The sequence below is a fragment of the Euprymna scolopes genome, chromosome 16 (genome assembly GCF_053919585.1).
Source record: "Euprymna scolopes isolate OS-2025 chromosome 16, ASM5391958v1, whole genome shotgun sequence".
Lineage (NCBI taxonomy): Eukaryota > Metazoa > Mollusca > Cephalopoda > Sepiida > Sepiolidae > Euprymna > Euprymna scolopes.
Genome location: NC_136497.1, coordinates 21,923,878 through 21,944,200, shown reverse-complemented (window position 1 = coordinate 21,944,200; position 20,323 = coordinate 21,923,878). Strand labels below are relative to the sequence as shown.

Below are 20,323 nucleotides of genomic sequence, written 5' to 3'. Positions count from 1 at the left end.
TATATTCCTTTCATTTGAATATTAGGTAAAATTTACCCTTGCCCCAACATTCCTAATGGAAAAATAAAAACGAGATTCTAAATTATTTTAATTTAAAAACAAATTAAGACTTTAAGTGAGAGTTCATTTCACTATATAAATTTCATGTGAAAATATCACCCAGTTCTTCAGCACAGAAAACAGAACAAGTAATCTTTGTATTTATAAATAAAAATGATGGACATTTTGGAAATATATTTACTTGTTTTGTCTGGATCATTAATAATGCTTCTTTATCAGAAAATAGGTGATCATTGAAATTCACGATTGTCTAGGGCACTTCTATTGCATTTTAGGAGTTATATTACCTTTTTTATTATTCAAATGTGATTATCACAAGAGATGCGAAATTTAAAAGCATGAAAAAATGAGTTTCCACCTTAGGAGTAGTGAGTAGACAGGTTTTGTCTTTCAATTCAAAGGACCCTTTCCCACTTTAATCCAGCAGAAGAATATTGGAGACTCATGCTTTCCAAGACTGAATCTCCAATGTGAGGAATTTGGATTAATTTCCAAGTTTCCAGTTTTGCCCTCGATGTGAAAAATGCAAAATATTCATCTCTATGGAGGGAATTTTCTTACTTGAGTCCAGTAGAAAGCCTATCAGAGACTTATGCTGTCTGTAATTGAATCTATTGCATTATTAGTTGATTTTTTCTTTTTAGATAATTGTTATTTTATCAACTTGCATGAAAAGAGATATATAAAAGATGCTTAAAACCGTTTGAATTATGCAACTACCATCATTAGTTCAAAAGTTATGAGAATTTTAAGTGCCAAAATTTAGGCTTTTCCGTGGACATTTTTCTGTAGAAAAAGTGGGCTAAATTACAGACCTCAACATTTCAAGAAATAAATTCAGATGTACAAATTTCAATTTTTTTTAAACTGGTGCATGGTATCATACAGTGGATGTCTATTCATGAACAAAACTAAGTATTATAGTAGTATTTAAATATAGATGTATTGTGAATAGGCATTTTCCTGCCTCCTCACCAAAAGAGAGCTTAATCTTGGGTGTAGCCATTGAATGCCTAAACATTCATGGCCGGTATTTACTACTCCCTTCAAAGAAAAAAAAATTTGAGTAGATATGAATTAATCTCAGAAATAAAAGAAAAATTTTCATATAGATTTTGGATTTCTGTAAAATATGGAAATTCCCATAAATCGACCAGAATTTATGCATTTTGGGACCAGTCCAATTTTTAATTTTGTAAATCCTCTCTATCTGGCACAAAATATACCCCTATTTTCTGAGATGCAACCCTAAATCATACTCTACATGAATCTTCGATGTAACTTTCACAGAACCAGGATACCAGGAATCCTGATAAGCAACAACTATATATTCACCAGTTGATGATAATTTTTGTCATTTCTATTCTGTTGTTTTACTGAAAATTCAATTATGTAAACAAAGAAATAAAACGGTAATTTTTTTACCTTGTTTCCACCTTAACATTTAAAATTACTTCTATAGTTTTTAAGGTATGCTGAAAACGAATATCGCATTTAAATTTCTGCAAATAAGGATATTAAGCAATGTCATTTATGTTATCGCTGGTGGCCATCTTGATACGCACAAACAACCCCGAGAAACTATGCACAAACGCGCATACCAAGATGGCCACCAGCAATAACGTAAGAAATGACATTGCTTAATATCCGGAAAGCTACTTATTTGCGGAAAATTTAAATGCGATATTCATTTTCAATATACTCCGAAACCTTTAAAGGTAGTCATTTTAAAGAAAAATGTTAAGGTGGAAACAAGGTAAAAATTTACAAAATGCATCACAATGAAATTCTTTATCGAACTGCCTAATTATTATTATTATTATTTAGATGTTCTCAGTTAAAAAAAAAAAAAACGGGTTTGTTTTACAGATTCGAAAAAATAGTCTTGACAATGAATTAAAAATAAATTCAAGTTTCACAATATCTTTTTTTATTTAATTGTTAGGTAAAAGTACAGAATAGTTAACAAAAAACACCCTTCCTTCCCCATGTTAAGAATGGGTTTCTAAATAACATTATTATTTCAGCATGGTAGCATAAGTGCAGAAGTACCTTTTATTTGTTATGTATTTGTTTTTTGTTTTTTTTTGACCACTAAAAAACAATTCTACCTTAAGTACAAATAAGTAGTTAAACGCATGTACTTAATACATTGTTATTTTTTAACGCTTTTAGTGCATGTGTACTAAAAGCGTTAAAAACAACAAAATAGTATTGTTTGGAAATCAAATTTGAAACACTTGAAAAATTTTTTAAATTGACAAACTCAGAATAAAAAATGACTAGTCTAGTAAGACGATAGCGGAAACAGTTTTCTATTTTTAAGAGAATGATTTAGTCAGCTCAGCGCATGACGCGCTTAGCGACCGTTTTTCCGTAAGCGGATTTGATTTCTATAAAAGATAACATTTGAAATAAAATTCTGCGCAATTAATAATTATCAAATATTTACATAATCTACATGAAAATAATTCTGAAACTTATCTATGTGAAAATGGATGATATATGCAGATTTATCTAATCAATTTTGAAATATTCTTCGTCAACTTTGCTTCCTATGGTCATTAAAAAAAAAAAAAAAAAAAAAAAAATCAAAGACCAGAGGAAATGGACTTCTATGCTTATATAGCCTGTAAAATTTCAGCCATATCCAATCAAATTTAACCCCGCGCATATGTATCCAAACGTAACGTATAAAATGAAAACATTGAAAAAAGTGTTTCCCTTTTTGTTGTAATTTTTTACCGTTTTTTTCATTTTCAACTTGGAGCATAAAAACATTGAACGCATAAAAGAAAAATAAATTATCATTGGAATGCTTATTCTATTCTCTTTCCATCAATGTAATTCTTTTAAAAATTGACCAACAAATAAAAAAGATATGACTTGTTGACGATGTCCACGAAAATACAGCATACGCTTGTAATGCTACTATTATGGCAAGCTTGAATTAATTCCCAGTCAGGAACTTGTATAAGAAATTACTGATTTGGCATAACTTCTGCCCTGAAATTTCTACTTTATGGCAAAGTGTAATTTGCTATTCCATATTCTTTTATTATTCATTTAATGTTAAATATACCTTGAAGTGAACCCTCAATCGAAATTTTAATATTTTTGCATAATTTCAAAGTGATGTAATTGCAAAAAAAAAAAAAAAAAAATTTCATTTTTCTTCATTGAAAGTATGGGGACAATAGTTAAATCTTTATCAGAGATCATTTCAAAAGAAACAGTGTTGAGATGCATAAAATAAAAGATAGTACCCTTTTATTTAAATCAATCATTGCAGATTATGTTGTAAGTTTCAACAAAAGGAAAGAAAAAAAAAAACAATTAAAATCTACATTACCACTTTTTTCCCACTGATATTGAAAATATTAAACACAATCAAATTGATAATGGAAAGATTGACATTATAGACGGTAAGACAATTACAAGCAAACAAATTCCAATTTTAACTAAACCCATGAAAATAAAAACATTTACAATGTTGATAAAAGGAAAGTTAAGATAGGCAATTTCGATAAGAAAATATAAAATGTGTTGCTTCGATATACCACTTTGCAACCAAAATTACAAATTATGTTACCATGACATTTAATGGGTGGATTTTTGTTTTATTTTAGATTTTTAAGCAATTATCGAGACTTCAAAGAGGTGAGATTCACATCACGGCCATTTTTTCTTGTTCTCACGTAATGCTCTGTTTTTTGGAACTGATTAAACATTTTAAAATAAAAACACTAAATACTTATTCAGTTAGGCAGAAGAGTAACTTACCCTGCCTTTGGTAATATTTGCTATATATTTGGTGGGGATTTTTTTACCACTTTTTCATACTTCAGTTTGTTGTTAAAACAAACACAAGAATTTTTTTTAGAGGTGGATTGACAAATCGTATTATTTGGATTACTGTTTGAGTTATTATATTCACAGCTTCAACTGATATAATCTACCTCTTTCTGGTGCATCTTTTTTGAACTTGAAGAATCTTCTTATTGAAATTTATTTCCAAGATGAAATTTCAAACAATCATCATCATATTCAGTTTAACTTCCACTTTACATTGACTTTCAAAGTAACCTATATCTAGCCAGGTCTTCATCGTTCTTTGAACATTTAATTCATAAAGGTGGATTGTTGTCGTTCTATCAGTCATGACATTGTAGAAGAGTTAATGATATCATTTTTAGTAAGAACTGAACCTTCAGAAGAATCGATTGTTAACCAACGCTAATAATAGTTATGCCATATGTCCAATTCTAGTCGGCACGTTGAAAGCCTTAAAACACACTTCCACCTAGTTGTGTAGTATTATTACTATAGAATTATCATAATGTCATAAAACATGGGAGCCAATAATTATAGATTAAAGCACAAGAAAATTGTGATGTGAGTTAAGATAAAAAAAATCATAATTTACATACGTCTAGACAAGATATGATTAAAGGCTCACAAAATTCACACTGATTATATCCACATAGAATTGTTAACCATTTACGCTAAGTGATATCATTTAGAGGTTCAATCATTACTAGAAACAATACTAAGAATAACAAATTAACATTTCTATTCAGACATCGTTGACGAAATGAGGACAATCTACTTCCATGAATTCAAGTGTTCAGTTCAAAATTATGTACAGATTGGACAAATATTACAAAGTTCAAAAAACATCGGAGGTTATATCGGCCAAAACATTGAATAATGTTACAAGCAATATGAGAATAATCCAAAGAATTTTGCTTTAAATTTTTGGTTGCAAAATTGCTTAAAAATAAAAATGCCGACAAGATCGAAAACGTAAAAAAAAAAAAATTGTCAAAGAACAAATTTTTAACCAAAATAAAACAATTTGTTCAGATTTCTTACGAAATATTGAGATTGAAATCCCATAAAGACTTTGGATTTCTTTAATTTTAATAAGAGCCAATTTTTTTTTTGGGGGGGGGGGATACATTAGGACTTTTTTTAAAGACTTTTTTTATATCAAGATAATATTGTTAAAAATAATACAAAGAAAGATTAACATTTTCATTAAATTATTTCAAATTTCTACTTTAAAGTTTAAATGCAAGAATTGAAAATGAAGTCTTTAATTATCACCATACAAAAACATTTTTAAATAAAAATATTTTTTTAAATATCTATGATAAATTTACAAATTTAGATTCTCCAAATTTTCCATAGAACAAAAATGTCTGCAAAAACATGAAATGTAAATTCCAAAAAATATCTTTCTAATTTTTTTTTAGTTAAATACAGACAAGTAGGTAATTTTAGAACAGTTTATTTTTCAATTATAAAAACAAAGAAAAAGAACTTGACGAAAATTATAACCAACTGTACCCACTCTGCATTATTCGGGAGTCTACTTACCTTCACCCCCCCCCAACTGGTTAGGGTCTTAATTTATTGTATAAACAGTGTATTGTGTTTTGATTTACTCGCCCCCACCCACCATGAAGCCAAAATTAGAGACCAGCTTTTTTAATGTGGAAAAAATCCATTGCAGGCTACAAGAATTTCTCCACTGACCTCGGGCAGAAAAGATAAAATTATAATATCAGAACAGATACTACACTTTCATCTCATGCCTTCACAAGAGTTTTCTAAATATTTGCATATGCTTGAAAGCAGCAACAGCAGCCGTAATTACTAATGTATTATTCTCCACTTGCTCGTCACCATGTACAAGCACGATCAACAACAAAAGGGAAATATTTACTTGGAAACAGATGGCCGTTCCTATTTACAATGCCTCCCCACGGGACAGAGTTAGACATCAGGGTCGTTTTTTTTAACATGGAGAAAAGGAACAAAAATTAAAAATTGTCTCAGTCGTGAGGGATTTTTCCTCCACAGAGAGAACAAGAAATTGAAGTGCAGCATCTGAAGAACAGATACTACACTTTGATCCAAAGATGCCATGTGCTAAAAGCCAACAACACGCTTATTTGGTTGAAAGCAGCCCTGCATGATGAGGTTTTGGCTTGTGCACACTTCATGATTATCACAAGACATTTTTATTTGAAAATGGATGACGTCATAAAGGACGATTCGTAGTTGGCAAAGGTTGTGGATGGTGATTTGAAAGCAACAGCAGCAGCCGTAACTGCTGTCGTTTTATCAACATGTCAAAAAAATGGATGACATCACAACGTGAGCTTTAATTTTTTTATTCCTGAAAATCGCCAAAAACAACCATTTATCCTTTGTGAAGTCATACATTTTTAAATAAATGACTATTGACAAGTCACAGATAGTTTAATATTCTCACACATTATTTTTTTTTTTTTTTTAAGTAAAATCTTACATTATTGCTTTGAAATGATTTTCTACTAAATACGTCATTTTATACAATTTGTATTTTTTTTATTGCAATTTAAGATGTCACAAAATTAAACAAATATTCGTAAACATTCAAATTAAGATTTTTTTTTTTTTTTTTTAGAAAATATTGTTATTGCTAAGTTTTAAATTTATCGCCATTTAGGGTTGGGTTATGGTTAAGTTATTGGTGCTAATGCAGAGTGACTGATCCAGATCCACACTATTTTTTTTAAATCGTATTTCCACATTTAATTAAAGTTTTGTTTTTTTTATTCAATTGTAAGGCTAAAGTACAGAATAGGTACAAAACCCCCTCCCCTCCCCATGTTAAGAATGGCTTTTTAAATAACGTTATTAATTTCAGCACAGATCACTCTCTGCATGAGTACCAAGTTATTTTAGTATTTATGTATTTTTGGTACCGAGTTATTTTAAAATAGTTTTTTCAGGTTAAATTCAAGTTTCACGATATCTCTTTTTAAATTAAATTGTTAGGTGGAAGCACAGAATAATTATAAAACATCCTCTCCTTGTTAAGAATGGCTTTCGAAATAACGCTATTATTACAGCACGGTATCAAAAATACAAGTACCGTTATTTTTATAATACTAAATAAAGATTAGAAATAAATTACTAACGTCTTTTAGAAGAAAAAAAAGGGGTGCTTATGCACTTCTGTTACCGTGCTGAAATAACGTTATTATTTAGAAATCCATTCTTAATGGGGGTGTTTGTAAATTATTTTTTTTATCTAACAATTTAATAAAAAAAAAATATACTAAAACTTGAAAATACAATTTAAAAATATAGCCATATTAAATTATATATATATAACTTAAAATATAATTTTAAAACTACAAATCGAATAATTGTAGAGGGTCTTTGTGAAGAGAATTTGGGACGCTGAAAACATAGAAAAACATGATTGCAGAATGAGGTTTCCAAGCGAGAAATACATAAATATGTATATTTAAATATATATATATATATATATATATATATATATATATATATATATATATATTGGGGGGGGGGTAATGAAAATTAATTCGACTTACTGAACAACGGCCACAACAAAACCATTCGTCTTGCTTTGGTGAGAAAGTCCTGCGTAAATGTACATTTGTGTACAGAACTATGGACGAGATGTATTTGATGAAAATCTAAGAGGGGAAACAAAATAAAAATAAATCTAATTTTCTTTTAAATCATTACAAAACAAAACAAAAAAAAAATATGCAAACATAAAAATAACCGAGAGGGTCTAAACATTCGAAATTGGTTGCTTTCTTTTATGAAACAAAAACAATAAAAACACACGACTACGTCATCATATTAAAAAAATATATATATATATATATATATATATAAATAGAAGCTTGGAGATGGCATTGTTAATTATTTAATATAAATTGAAACCTTGATCGATAATTGCATGTAATTCATAAACGTTTAAATTTGTTAAAATATATTTAAATACTTTAAATGGTTCAGAGTAATAGAGAATAGTACACAAAACTGGGGAAAGGATTCAGGTCAAAAAACAAAAACATGAAAACCGAAGAGAAAAAGTCGGGAAATATGGGAGGATTTAGTGAGTTAATCGCGAAATAAAAAGGAGACAAGTAATTCGATGTGAACACGAAAAAAAGTTCAATAAGTTTTGCTTAAAAAATTTAGATTATTTTAAGGTGAAAAACGAGAATAAAAAAAATATATCGTCAGCCATGTTTTTTCTTTCTTTTGTTTTTATTTAGCAATCTACAAATTTAATTCAATTTGGAAATATCTTTAAAAATATATAAATATATATACATAGCAATGTTCAAAAGCGAAAGATATCAAACAGAGTAGGATTCGCCTAAAGAATTTATAAATAAATCCAATATTGATTAAAAAAAAAAAAAAAAAAAAAGACCAAGATATATGTGAGCTATATTCGTCCCCCCAAATACAATGTGTTGCTACTGCTATGCCAAAAAGTGGGGGATCGATGTAAAAAGGAAGCACATCTGAAATTAAACCCCCTCTTTATGGTCAAATATCTATTATACACCCAAACATATCGACTGCTAAAAAGGCATATTGCTCTTCACAACTGCTGTTGCTACGGAGTCACCATGGAACTAAAGGGGTAATGGGAGCTATCTACAGTAATAAATATCGCAGCTTAGACATTATTAACCCACCCAATACACAATCTAAACATTTACAAAAATCACGATTTTAGAATGCAGCTAAAAATATCTAATTATTGAAACGACTACAAAGTCGCAGTTCAAATAAACAAACCTTGACGAAAAAAAAAAAAAAAACAATTTTGAAACAAGTGTTTACTTTTTTTTTTTTCTTGATAAGAAAAAAAAAATTTTTTCTTAAAAGACGCTAATAATTGTTAGTATTTTTTCATATACCTATATAAATATAATTCTTTTGATGTATAGGGTCATTTTTAACATCTTTTTCTTTTATATTAGTCCCATCATGTTTTAAATAAATTACAAATATATGTATTAAACACAAACACGTACACCTTAAAAAATAAATAAATAAAATCGTTCCGTTTCAAAAAGAAGAAGATTATAAAAATAGAATAGAAAAATCAGACTGAGATAACAGTTAGGGGGGATTTTTTTTCTTCTTCTGCTTTTACTGTTGTTCTAAAAAGGGGAGGTCAAATATTCTGGAAAACTAAGAAATAAAACTATAATAATAATAAAAACTAATAGAGTTACAAATAATATGGAGAAAAAATGCAAAGTACTTAGTAAGTGAGCGACTTCATCCAGATTTGGTCCAACTAGAGATTAGCAAGCGCATGCGCAGCAAGTTCACGGAAACGGAAGACCAAACAAACAAAAAAAAAAACAGCATTTCCGGTTCATAACTTTATACACTCGTTTTTTTGTTTGTTTTGTTCTTCATTATTATTATTAACCAACAAATCCAACGTTGCCTAGGATAAAAAACGAAAATAAACAAAAGTGTATGCAACATGTTTATTTTAATATATCCTCAGTCAGTTACTTTTTTAACACACCTTTTCTACGGACTATTCTAGTCTATCTCTTGAATTCGTGCGCAAATGTTTGTAACTGCTTTAATATGATAATATTAACCTATCTCTCATTGTAAAGTTAGACATGAGTTCAGTAGAGTGAGGGATGTAGCATCCAGCTCCATCAAAAGGTGGAATTCTAGATGGATGTAAAATTTGCAGTAATTGGACCTTCGGCGTTCCTCAGTGAGGAGCATCTCAGGCAACTAAGAATAAACAACTACTCCTGAAAAAAAAAAAAAAGATAAATGCCTGGGAGGATAGCCTCCAAGGACCAAACTTGACCATACTTTAATTTGACAAAACGCCTGTGGTTGTGCATGAAGTGAGTACAACAATAAAAACAATAGCAAAAAAGAAAAGTAATGCGCAACCAACAATTTGACCTAGTTTCAGTGTTGTTTTTTGTACAACTACAAAAAAATTCTGTTCACCATATATTCTAATTAGGTCTTTGTATGACATCGTGACAATTGTATATGTGTATATGCATATATTTACTGTTATTTCTCCCCAAACAAGTCACAATGCCACTTGGACATGTTCGGCTATTATTTGGGAAAAAATAAACAAGGACAATATGTAGGGGGTTGAGTAGCAAGATGTCTGATCATATTATACTTGAACTTCTGAAAGTTAGTGAAGTTAGAAAAGCACAGATCCAAAAGAGAATTCCAAACTCTAAAAGTTTAAGGGAAGAAACAATTAGAGTAGAAGGTTTTCTGGCATCTAGAGATCTCTATATTGTAGGCGTGTGATTTTGCTGCTTGTCAGGGGAGTCAAAAGTATTTATGTAAAGGGAGTATAAGTGCTTCAAGTTCATCAGAGCACATTCTATTAAAATACTTGTAAAACACACACAAGGATACAACATTTCAGCAGTGGGAGAGAGGCTGGAGTTTGGTTGATAGTGTGAGACCTATTCAACTGGAGACTTCGTTGGATTTTGTCTAAGAGCGAGAGACTAGTGGCAGATGCATTCCTTCAGATGTGGCAAAAATACACAATGCATGGGCGAATGGTGGCTTTATAAAGATTTAAGATATTCTCAGGAGCAAGTAATTTTCTATCACAGTAGAGAGAGCCCACCTTCTTCACAGCAACCTTGGCAATGACCTCAATGTATTTGTTTCAATTCATGTTGTATGTGAATGTTAGGCTGAGGAATTTGAACAAAGAGCTTTCATGTAGTATATTATTAGTCATGCCAATCAGTGGTTGAGAAAGTTTTCTTGTAACTGTTAAAGGAAAGAAATTTAGTCTTGGCAGCATTGAATGTTACCATCCATTTACGTTCTCATTCCACTACAGACTGAAGATCATCTTCTAGGGTTTCAGTTATTGCCTTAGTTCATTCATTTTCCCCTCGTATCTGTTATAGAGCATGGTGTCATCAGCAAATATACCTATCTCAAAGACAATCTTATCAGGGAGGTTGATTATGAATATCAGGAATAATAAAGGTCCGAGGATCGACTCTTGTAGCATACCTGCATTTATATCATGTTTTGACATACGAACATCGAAGATAATGTGCATTTTTCTCTTGTCTAAGAAATATTAGATTATATTAAATACCAATTGATTTTATTTTCATAAGAAAACATTTGTGCTAAGCCATGTCAAAACCTTAGATATATCTAGAGCTACTGCCCTAGTCTCCCATGCCTTATCCATTGCATGGTATATATGTTAAGAGATTACAGTTAGGATATTTGTAATAGAAAAAAAGAAATTAACATCCAGCGTATCAGCAAATTCTGGGAACATCAACCTGAAAGAACTGTTGGAAATGACTTACATACCATACATTACGACCATGTAACCCCTACAGTCACCTACCTTGAAAATGCTGCTGTCAAACCTGACATAGTTATATGGAATAAGTCAGAGAGAGTGGCAACCTTGGTTGAAGTGAATGTCCCTAATGATGGAGGTCTGAACAGAGCTGAAAGGTAGAAAAAGACCAAATACCAAGGTCTCATGTATGATATGAAAAGAAATTGGAACCTTAGGGAGATTTCAATCATACCAGTTATTATAAGCGCCACAGAGCTTATGAAGAAGAACCTAAAGTCCTACCTAACTAATATACCTGGTGAACCAAGTGCAAGAGAGATACAGACAATTGCACTTAAGGGAACAATGAGGATACTAAAAAGAGTTCTCGACTGGTATCAATAAAAAGCAGGGGAATGTTCGCAGCTGGTTTGGCTGCCCCATACCCAGCATTATTATCTTAAAAGAAAGCAAAAAAAATTTTTTAATAGTATAGCATGGATGAGATTAGGCCCACACACCTTATATAATTATTGTATAGTTGTAGTTTCCTAGTTGTAATTCTATTAAGACTACAGTGTTTATCGAAATGGCTAGCACAGCATAATTATGGTTTGTTTATTTATAGAAACATTATTGGCTACATATGTGCATGCATATTTCTGCTACACTTGCTTTAGAAATCAGTATCATTGGGCCGGATAATTACCCTGTTTCAAAAGAAAGTGCAGTACAAACATGTATGCACAAATGTAGCCGATAATGTTTGTATAAATAATGAACATATTAATATATATATATATATATATATATATATATATATATATATATATATATATATATATATATATTTTAAAGTCTCACATCATCAATATCTGCAATAGATAGATGAAACTTTCAGGTCATGAATACATAAGTTCAGTCACTACAACAATGCAATTTGCAATCTCCTCTAATCCATTCAGGCAGAATAAAAAATAAAAATTAGAGGAGATTGCAAATTGCATTGTTGTAGTGACTGAACTTATGTATTCATGACCTGAAAGTTTCATCTATCTATTGCAGATATTGATGATGTGAGACTCTAAAAAAGCTACCTGTCATGGACATGTGACAGAAACAGAGATGCATCATTGAATTCTAGCAAAAGTACATTAATAATGGTGGTGACTATGTAGAAAAATAAATTCAGGAGCACAAAAGGTTGCTCATTTTAATGGTACCACTCCAGTCTTCATAGCTCTTCAAATTCTTGAGTTAAACAAAAAAGAAAAAAAATAAGAGGCTTCACCTTTGGAACAACCTTTATATATATATATATAAGGTTGAGAAGAAAGTTCTTGCAGAATTTTTAATTTTAATTTCAAATGATGTATTTTCAAATAAGTTTTTGTGATAATACTTTTATTTTATATATTTATTCAATTTTCACCCCAAACAAGGCACAGTGCTACTTTGAAGTAAGTGGTTACTATCTGGGACATAAGTTGCAGGGATATTATGAAGGGGTGGGCAGCAAGATGTTTGTTCACATTACACTTGAACTTATGCATGTCAATACAGTTGGGAAAGCAGGAACACAGAAGGGAGTTCCAAAGCCTAGCAGTTCTGGAAAAGAAACTATTGGAGTAGAAGGCTTTCTTACACCTAGGGATTTCTTCTGTGTAATGGTGGGTCTTTTTTTCCTTTTCTTTTTTTACATGGAGGTCATGGAGGGTCTTTGCTGCTTGTCAGGTTTGTCAGGGGTATTTACATTGAGGGGTACAAAGGCTAGTAGTTCGTTGGAGCATTCACCATTAAAATACTTGTAGAACAGGCAGAGGGATGCAACATCTCGTTGATGGGACAGAGGCTGAAGCTTAGATAAGAGTTCAGGACCTATCAGGTTGGCGACTCTCTTTTGAACCTTGTTTAGGAGTAAGAGATTAGTAGCAGATGCAACAGCCAAAATGTGACAACAGTACTCCATACATGGGCGAATGGTGGCCTTATAGAGGTACAGGATACTTTCAGGTGTAAGTAGCTTTCTAGCAGAGGGAGCCCACCTTCTTTGCAGCAGCCTTTGCAATGCTCTCAATGTATCTGTTCCAACTCATGTTCCCTGTGAATGTTAGGCTAAGCAGTTTAAAAGAAGTACTTTCAGGTAATGTGTTTTTAGCCATTGCTATTGGTGGTAAAAAAGGTTTCTTGTAATTTTTGAAGGAAACAAACTTTGTCTTGCAGCATTGACTGTGATCATCCATTTTTGTCCCCATTCTATCTGGGACATAAGTTGCAGAGATATTATGAAGGGGGGTGGGGGGAAGCAAGATGGCTGTTCACATTACACTTGAACTTATGCATGCCACTACAGATTGGGTTTTTTTCTCTAGTGTTTCTGCCATTTCCTTATGTGTTCATTTTTTGCTCTATCTAATCGTTTGAATTGGCATTGTTTTAAAACAATTATGTCTTCTTTTCAGAACTTTGAATACAAGATGGAATTGACCGCATGTTGCTAAACCAACCCTGCAGAAGTTGAATAAATTGGGATACGAAACTCATCCAGCATATGACTCAACCGGCATACTCTCCTACTGGCTACCACTTTTTCAAGCATCTTGACAACTTTCTGCATGAGAAATGCTTCAAAATCCTAAGCGATATCAAAAACACCTTCAATGACTTTATCGTCACCAGAATATAAGATTTTTATGTTATTGGCGTTGGCAAAAATGTGTTGATTCTGAAAGTGCTTCTTTTTTTTTACGATCAATAAACTTTTGTTTGAGTCGAGATATGTTCATCTGAATTTAAAAGTTAAAAACCACAGGAACTTTCTTATCAACCTTTATATATATACTAGCAAAAGTACCCGTTGTTGACTGGGTTCAAAAATAGCCTACAGAAAATGGACTCTGATTTATGAAAGTATGATAGGTTATGAAAAGGAAGGGTTGTAATGAGATAGCTTCGAATTTGGGGGTATCAAAATCAAAGCAAAATATGATGAAAGTAAAAATAAAATAGATAAACCCCATAATTTATTATACCATACCTGTTCACACTGAAACACTTATCACAATATTCTATGGATCTATATTAAAAAAAATCTTGTTAAACTTTGTGACATATTTACATTCTTTGGAGGTCAGGCACGAACGAACACCCCATAATTTTATTATACCATATTTCTTCAAACTGAAACATAATTATCAAAGTATACTTACGTAGATAGATATGAAAAGTCTTTATTAAAGTTTGTACCTATTTACATTCTATGGAGGCCATGCGCGAATGCAGACCCCACAATTTTATTATGCCATCCCTATTTAAGTTAAAACATAATTATCAAAGTATTCTTATGTACATCTATATCAAAAACACTTGTAAACGTTTGTTTTTTTTTTAAACATACCCATTCCTGTGTCTCAATATATCTATCATTATATGCAATCAGTTTTTTAAAATAGTCAACCATATAGGAGCCTATTCGTGACCAGACACACACATACACATACAGACATTCAGCTTTATATTATAAAGATATATATATATATAATTCAGAATAATGAAATACAATAAATCTACTGGTGTGCAAATCCAATGAAAACTCATGGGTTAAGGAAATATTTTTTACTATACTGTATTCTTTGTCTTGCATACAATAAAATTTCTATATTTGAAATTTAACTTTTTCAAATCACAACTTTTGTATTCCTAAATTATATACACACACAATAACAAGCTCAGTGTTGTATGACATTGGAATATGTAAGGTACATAGGTATATCTTTTCTGAATTTTAGCCTGCAGTGTGCATGTATACACAACATTCCTTTAAAGAGTACATGACAAAAACTACATAATTGCAAACAAGTTAAACATGAACATGGCCCATTTATAAAATCAAAAACCTTGAGTACAAAATTTGAGCAGTTTCAATTTTATTATAATTTGAACTAGCAAATGTAGAAACATTTCCTTTAATAGAATAATGTGGTAGAATAACTTCATGACATCAAGTTGGCTGATGGTCTCATGATTACCACATGCTCTGATTGGTTGTTCTGTTTGCCTCCGTGCCCACATTGCTTTAAGATCTCTGGAAAGAAGAGATGAATGCGGTCCAGTTGACAGAAGTTGCCAATCAAGCAAAAATAATGACGAAAAGTGTAAATAAACGTTTTTTTACTGTTATAAATAATAAAAAAACGTTTATTTACACAATTTTCAACAAACACTGGAGTGGGTGTGAATGTGGTTAACTGACAGAACAAAGTTTTCTTAGATAATCTTAACTGTAATTAGGCACCATCAATGATGGAGAATGCAGTGGCAATGGATTTGGTTCTTTAAGCGTCAAAAAAATGTTGAAACTTGCATATTGTGCACGTCGGATGCACATAGTGGTTTGGTTGCATGCATCGGGTCTCAATGGGTCTTAACTAAATATGCGCCTCGAGTTTTAAATGTAAAATAAGTTATATAGTTTTATAAAAATGCATCTATTCACTATTTCTATACAAGCATACGCTTGTATAAAAATAGTGATTTCAGTATGTGGTCCCTGCCATGTAATACCGATGATGGAAACGCTGCCCGTAACAATGCAAAGAAGGCTCAAGAAGTGACCTATTCCAGCCGGTTATAGTCAACACTATATCGACCCGTTGATGTTTCTAAGTGCCTATCATTTCATCGTGTCTAACACCCGGAAAGCTGGTTAGTCATCCCCAGGACGTTTCTCAACCAAGTCACTCTCCACAGCTCACATATATTGTCATAATAAACCACAGACAGATATTTTTATTATCATTATTATTCAACATATCATCACTGATCAGTGTCTGATTAGTGCAAATCCCAAGTAACGGTCGAGGATCATCTGTCCCGATTGAGCTTCATCCAATTTAGTAGGGCATCACATTACAGCGAATAATTCTATCTAGTTGCCGATAAACCAAGTGAGCAGGTAAGATGACTGGCTCATTTCTTCTTTGACTTTCTGTCTAAATCAACAGCAATCCTTATTACGGCCCAGTGGACAGCAACCATGCACTGCTATCAGAAGTTGGGTGACAGCCAGATTTTGTGTGCTGGCTACAGTATTCAACCAGATTTCTATGTCCTGGCAGTACATTGCTGTTGAACCAGTTGGTCCTGAAATTGGAGGTGGGGTGGGGGTTCTTTGTAAAACTTTACATCTAAGAGTCAGATGTCCTAAGATGGATTACTGTTGCCACATTTGGGAAGATGCTTCTCAGAGTACTGTTATTTGTTTTTTTTTGTTTGTTTTTTTTACATGGGGTCACCACTTATCAAGGCCCGAAGGCCACTCAGGGATAAGGGTTATTGCGTGTACAGTAATCAATGAGATAGTATTGTAGTAATCATTAGTATTGGAGGTTTGATAGAGTGTCTTACTTAAGGGGGCGGTTTGTCAGGAGTTTGTTTATATTGGACTTGAAGACATTCAAGTTGTAGTCAGGTGGGAAACAGGCAAGTGGCAGAGAGTTCCACTGGCGTGCAGTTCTAAGAAAGAAGCTTTGCTCATGGAATCTACGTTTGGATTTAAGCACAGATAAAGAGTGGGGAAAATTACTGACAGTAGTTTCAGCCAGACGGGTGTTTCTCGTGAAAGATTGGCGAGGGGGAACCAGGGATTGGAGCTCAGACGAGAACCTTCCATGGAAATAACGATAAAACAAAGACAGGCTCGAAACGTCTCTTCTGTGGGAGAGAGGTTGCAGGGAAGAGAAAAGGCATCCCCCACTAAACCACAAAGTCTATTTTGTACTCTGTCAAGGCAGGATAGGCTGTTTTTAGCAGCTCCTGCCCAGATGTGGCAGCAGTACTTCATCCTTGGACGTACTTGGCTTTTATACAGATAGAGAATTGCATCAGTAGTGAGATATCTTCTGGAGCGGTAGAAGGATCCCACCATTTTCCCAGCGTCCTTGGCAACAGACCTAATGTACGTGTTCCATTTCAGATCAGGAGTAAAGGTCAAACCCAGAAGCTTGTCAAAACATGGAGCCTCCCCAAGACGAGAGCCATCCATTTCAATTTATGCCAGATTGGGATCAGAGCGTTGAATGATGTAAAGATAGAAGCTTGGTTTTAGATGCATTAAAAGTGACCAGCCACCTCTTCCCCCAGTGTACCATGCACTCAAGATCAGAGGAGAGAGAATTAGAGAGAACTTTGTCATTTACGGCCTTTGATGTGTTGCCATAGATGGTCGTTTCATCAGCATAGATGTCAACGAATGATTTAAGTATGTGTTTTGGGAGATCATTGATGTAGATCAGGAAGAGAGGTGGGCCCAGGATGGACCCCTGAGGGACTCCAGCATTAATACTGTGGGCTTCTGATTTCTGCCCATTAACCACTACTCTTATGAACCTATCGGAGAGAAATGATTTAATGATTGAGAAAACATTTCCAGTTATACTGTAGCTGGAAATCTTGTGAAGTAAACCCTTATGCCATAACTTGTCAAAGGCCTTTGATATGTCAAGAGCAATTGCCCTAGAAAGGAAGCCTTTGTCAAGAGATTCACTAATCCTGTGGGATATAACTGTCAGCACATCTGCGATAGATCTTGCGGAGCGGAAACCATATTGTGTGTCACTAAGAAGGTTATTCCTGCTGAGGTGGTTGACTATTTCTCTATTTAATATGGATTCCAGCAACTTACTCATAGCACACAGGAGACTTATTGGTCTATACTGAGAGGGAGATAACTTATCACCTGAATTCTTAAATACAGGGCATACTGATGAGGTTTTCCAGGGTGTTGGAAAGCACTTCTCCTTAAGGCAATGCTTAAACAGTTTTGTAGGTATGGGGGGAAAGTTCTGGTTGGAGCTTTTCAGCACTATAACTGGAATGCCGTCAGAGCCAGTAGCTTTACTGGAATCAAGGTTCTTGATTAGCTTGGCGACCTCACACACAGATATTTATATGTTGCAAAGCGTGTTATCTGTTATAGGAGGAAATACAGGGGAGTTGATGGCCTTTGTTGCATAGAGTAGAATTGACTGCAAAGTTCTTGGCAAATAGTCTGGCCTTGTCTGATGCTGACGAGATGAGCTACTTTGGATTTAACAGACTGAGCATATAGCTCTCTTGCATTTTTTATTACTCTTTTACAGTGGTTGCTGGCATTCCTGAAAGCAGCTTTAGTCTCAGTACATCTATTACGTTGGTAGCTATGGAAAAAGTGATTTCTGTGCGCGATGGCAGCAGCACATTCTGGGGAGAACCATGGCTGGCTGTTAGGTTTTTGTTGGAATTTTTTTATGGTATGAACCTGTCTATGCCTACAATTAACCATTCGGTCAGGTCTGATACTATGGAGGACACATCCTTTTTAAACATGGAATGCAGAGGTAGATCAGATATGAATGTACGGAAGCTATCCCAGTCAGCCATAGAGTATAGATATACAGTACGGTGGAGAGGTACGTCTAGAGACTTATTACATTTCATTTTTATCTTAACTGCTACAACAGAGTGGTCGGAGGATCCCAGAGGAGATAGAACGGAACATGAACATAGCTCAGGGGAAGTTGTGAGGAAAATGTCTAGAAGGCTTGCATACTGACCGGTAGTATCGAGCACAGGGGTGGGTTCGTGAACAATCTGAGTGAGGTCATAGGCAGTGGCAAAATCATGACAGAACCTCCCCTCATCATCTGTCTTATTTGAGTGGGTCAGCCATTCCACATTATGGACATTGAAGTCACCGCAAATGTGAATGTTCGCCGAATGATGAGCAGACAGGATGTGGTCAATTTTCTCAGATATGCTCTTAAAGATAGTAACCCCACTGTTGTGGGGGTGATAGAGGACAAATATAAATGCAGTGGTGTAAGCTAGTGCAACCTGGAAGCACATGTAAGGTAAATTAGGGTCTTCTCTGGAGATATCCCTACCACATGGAAAGCTATCTTTGATGTAGGCACATATTCCATGCCCATGGCGATCTAGGGGGTCAGATTTAGATGCTAAGTTAGAGTATCATTTAATTATGAATTCGTCTAGGGAAGTGGTTGGTCCTATGCCAGTTTCACTTAGAAAGAATATGTCCAGTTTTGTCTCCTGTAATTGTATTTCAACCTCTGGAAGGTTGGAACGTAGACCCCTGATGTTGGAGAAGGAGACCTGGTAGTAGGGGTCTACATTGAAGGATGGGGTTCTAGGTTTATTCGTGTTTTTTGGGGGAGATGTTTCATGTTGAGGTTTTGGGATTTGTGGAGAAGGTCGATAGACTTTGTTGGAGCAGGACAGATAGGGAAAGTAAGAGAGAAAAAGACAAATTTAAAAAAAAATTTTTTTTTGTAGCACATGATAAGGTAAAGCCGTAACAATTACCCACTAGTATGGCATCGAGAGACCCTACCAGAAACTACTGTATGGTCCAGAATCCGTTCACTAAATGGCAATACAGCAGCCCAGGTACTTTGCACCTGCTGATAAGACAGCTTCCTTAGTGGTTAATCCAAGGTTCGGGTCCCTGACTATCAGGCGGGTAACGTCAGTCTAGATGAAACGTTTACCTCCAGCACCCTTACTAGTGACATGACCACAAGGATAGACATAGAAACAGAAATTTTCCGACATCTCAGGCTACTGTTTACAAAGTACTACCGACCTGGAAAGCAGCTTTTTCTCCGCCCTTTGTCAGAAAAATCACTCATTGAAAATGAGGACTGAATGACAAAATAGGAGAAGCGAGAGTTACTGGAGCTGCCGATAACACATCCACATGCATTATCTACTCTCCATTTAAAAAAAAAAAGGGGGGGTGAGAAGGACTTATTAATGTCTACTTAGTATAAGTCCATTGCCCCATTCCCAGCTTAGGGTAGTACTTGAAGATAATATCCCCTCCCATGTTAATGCATAGTACTTTTTGCCTTTATCTCATACGAGAATGTTCGACCATTCCAGCTACATCCCTTAATAAATATGCTATAATGGAACTTTTATCAAATTGGAAGTCTGGTTATTTTTAACTCGTTTAAAAATCTGGTTAAGAAGTGATACCTTTAGGGTTATGTATTAACTTTAGCTAGAAGTAATGCATACTTTAGAGAAAAA

At 33.6% G+C, this 20,323-nt stretch overlaps 1 protein-coding gene across 5 annotated transcripts in view; it reads right to left on the bottom strand.

Moving 5' to 3' along the window:
- The window catches only part of LOC145295876 (E3 ubiquitin-protein ligase TRIP12-like), a 279,814-nt gene that overhangs the window by 190,296 nt on the left and 69,195 nt on the right, over window positions 1-20,323 (bottom strand). For 3 of the 5 annotated variants that reach the window (XM_080141618.1, XM_080141616.1, XM_080141620.1), the window contains exons 1-2: window positions 9,161-9,282; window positions 7,455-7,559 (exon numbers count right to left, since the gene is read on the bottom strand). The gene's annotated coding sequence lies outside the window, so the exon portion shown is untranslated. Of the gene's footprint in view, window positions 1-7,454; window positions 7,560-9,160; window positions 9,283-20,323 lie in introns of those variants that run through there. The other 2 variants (XM_080141617.1, XM_080141619.1) reach the window with 1 other exon arrangement.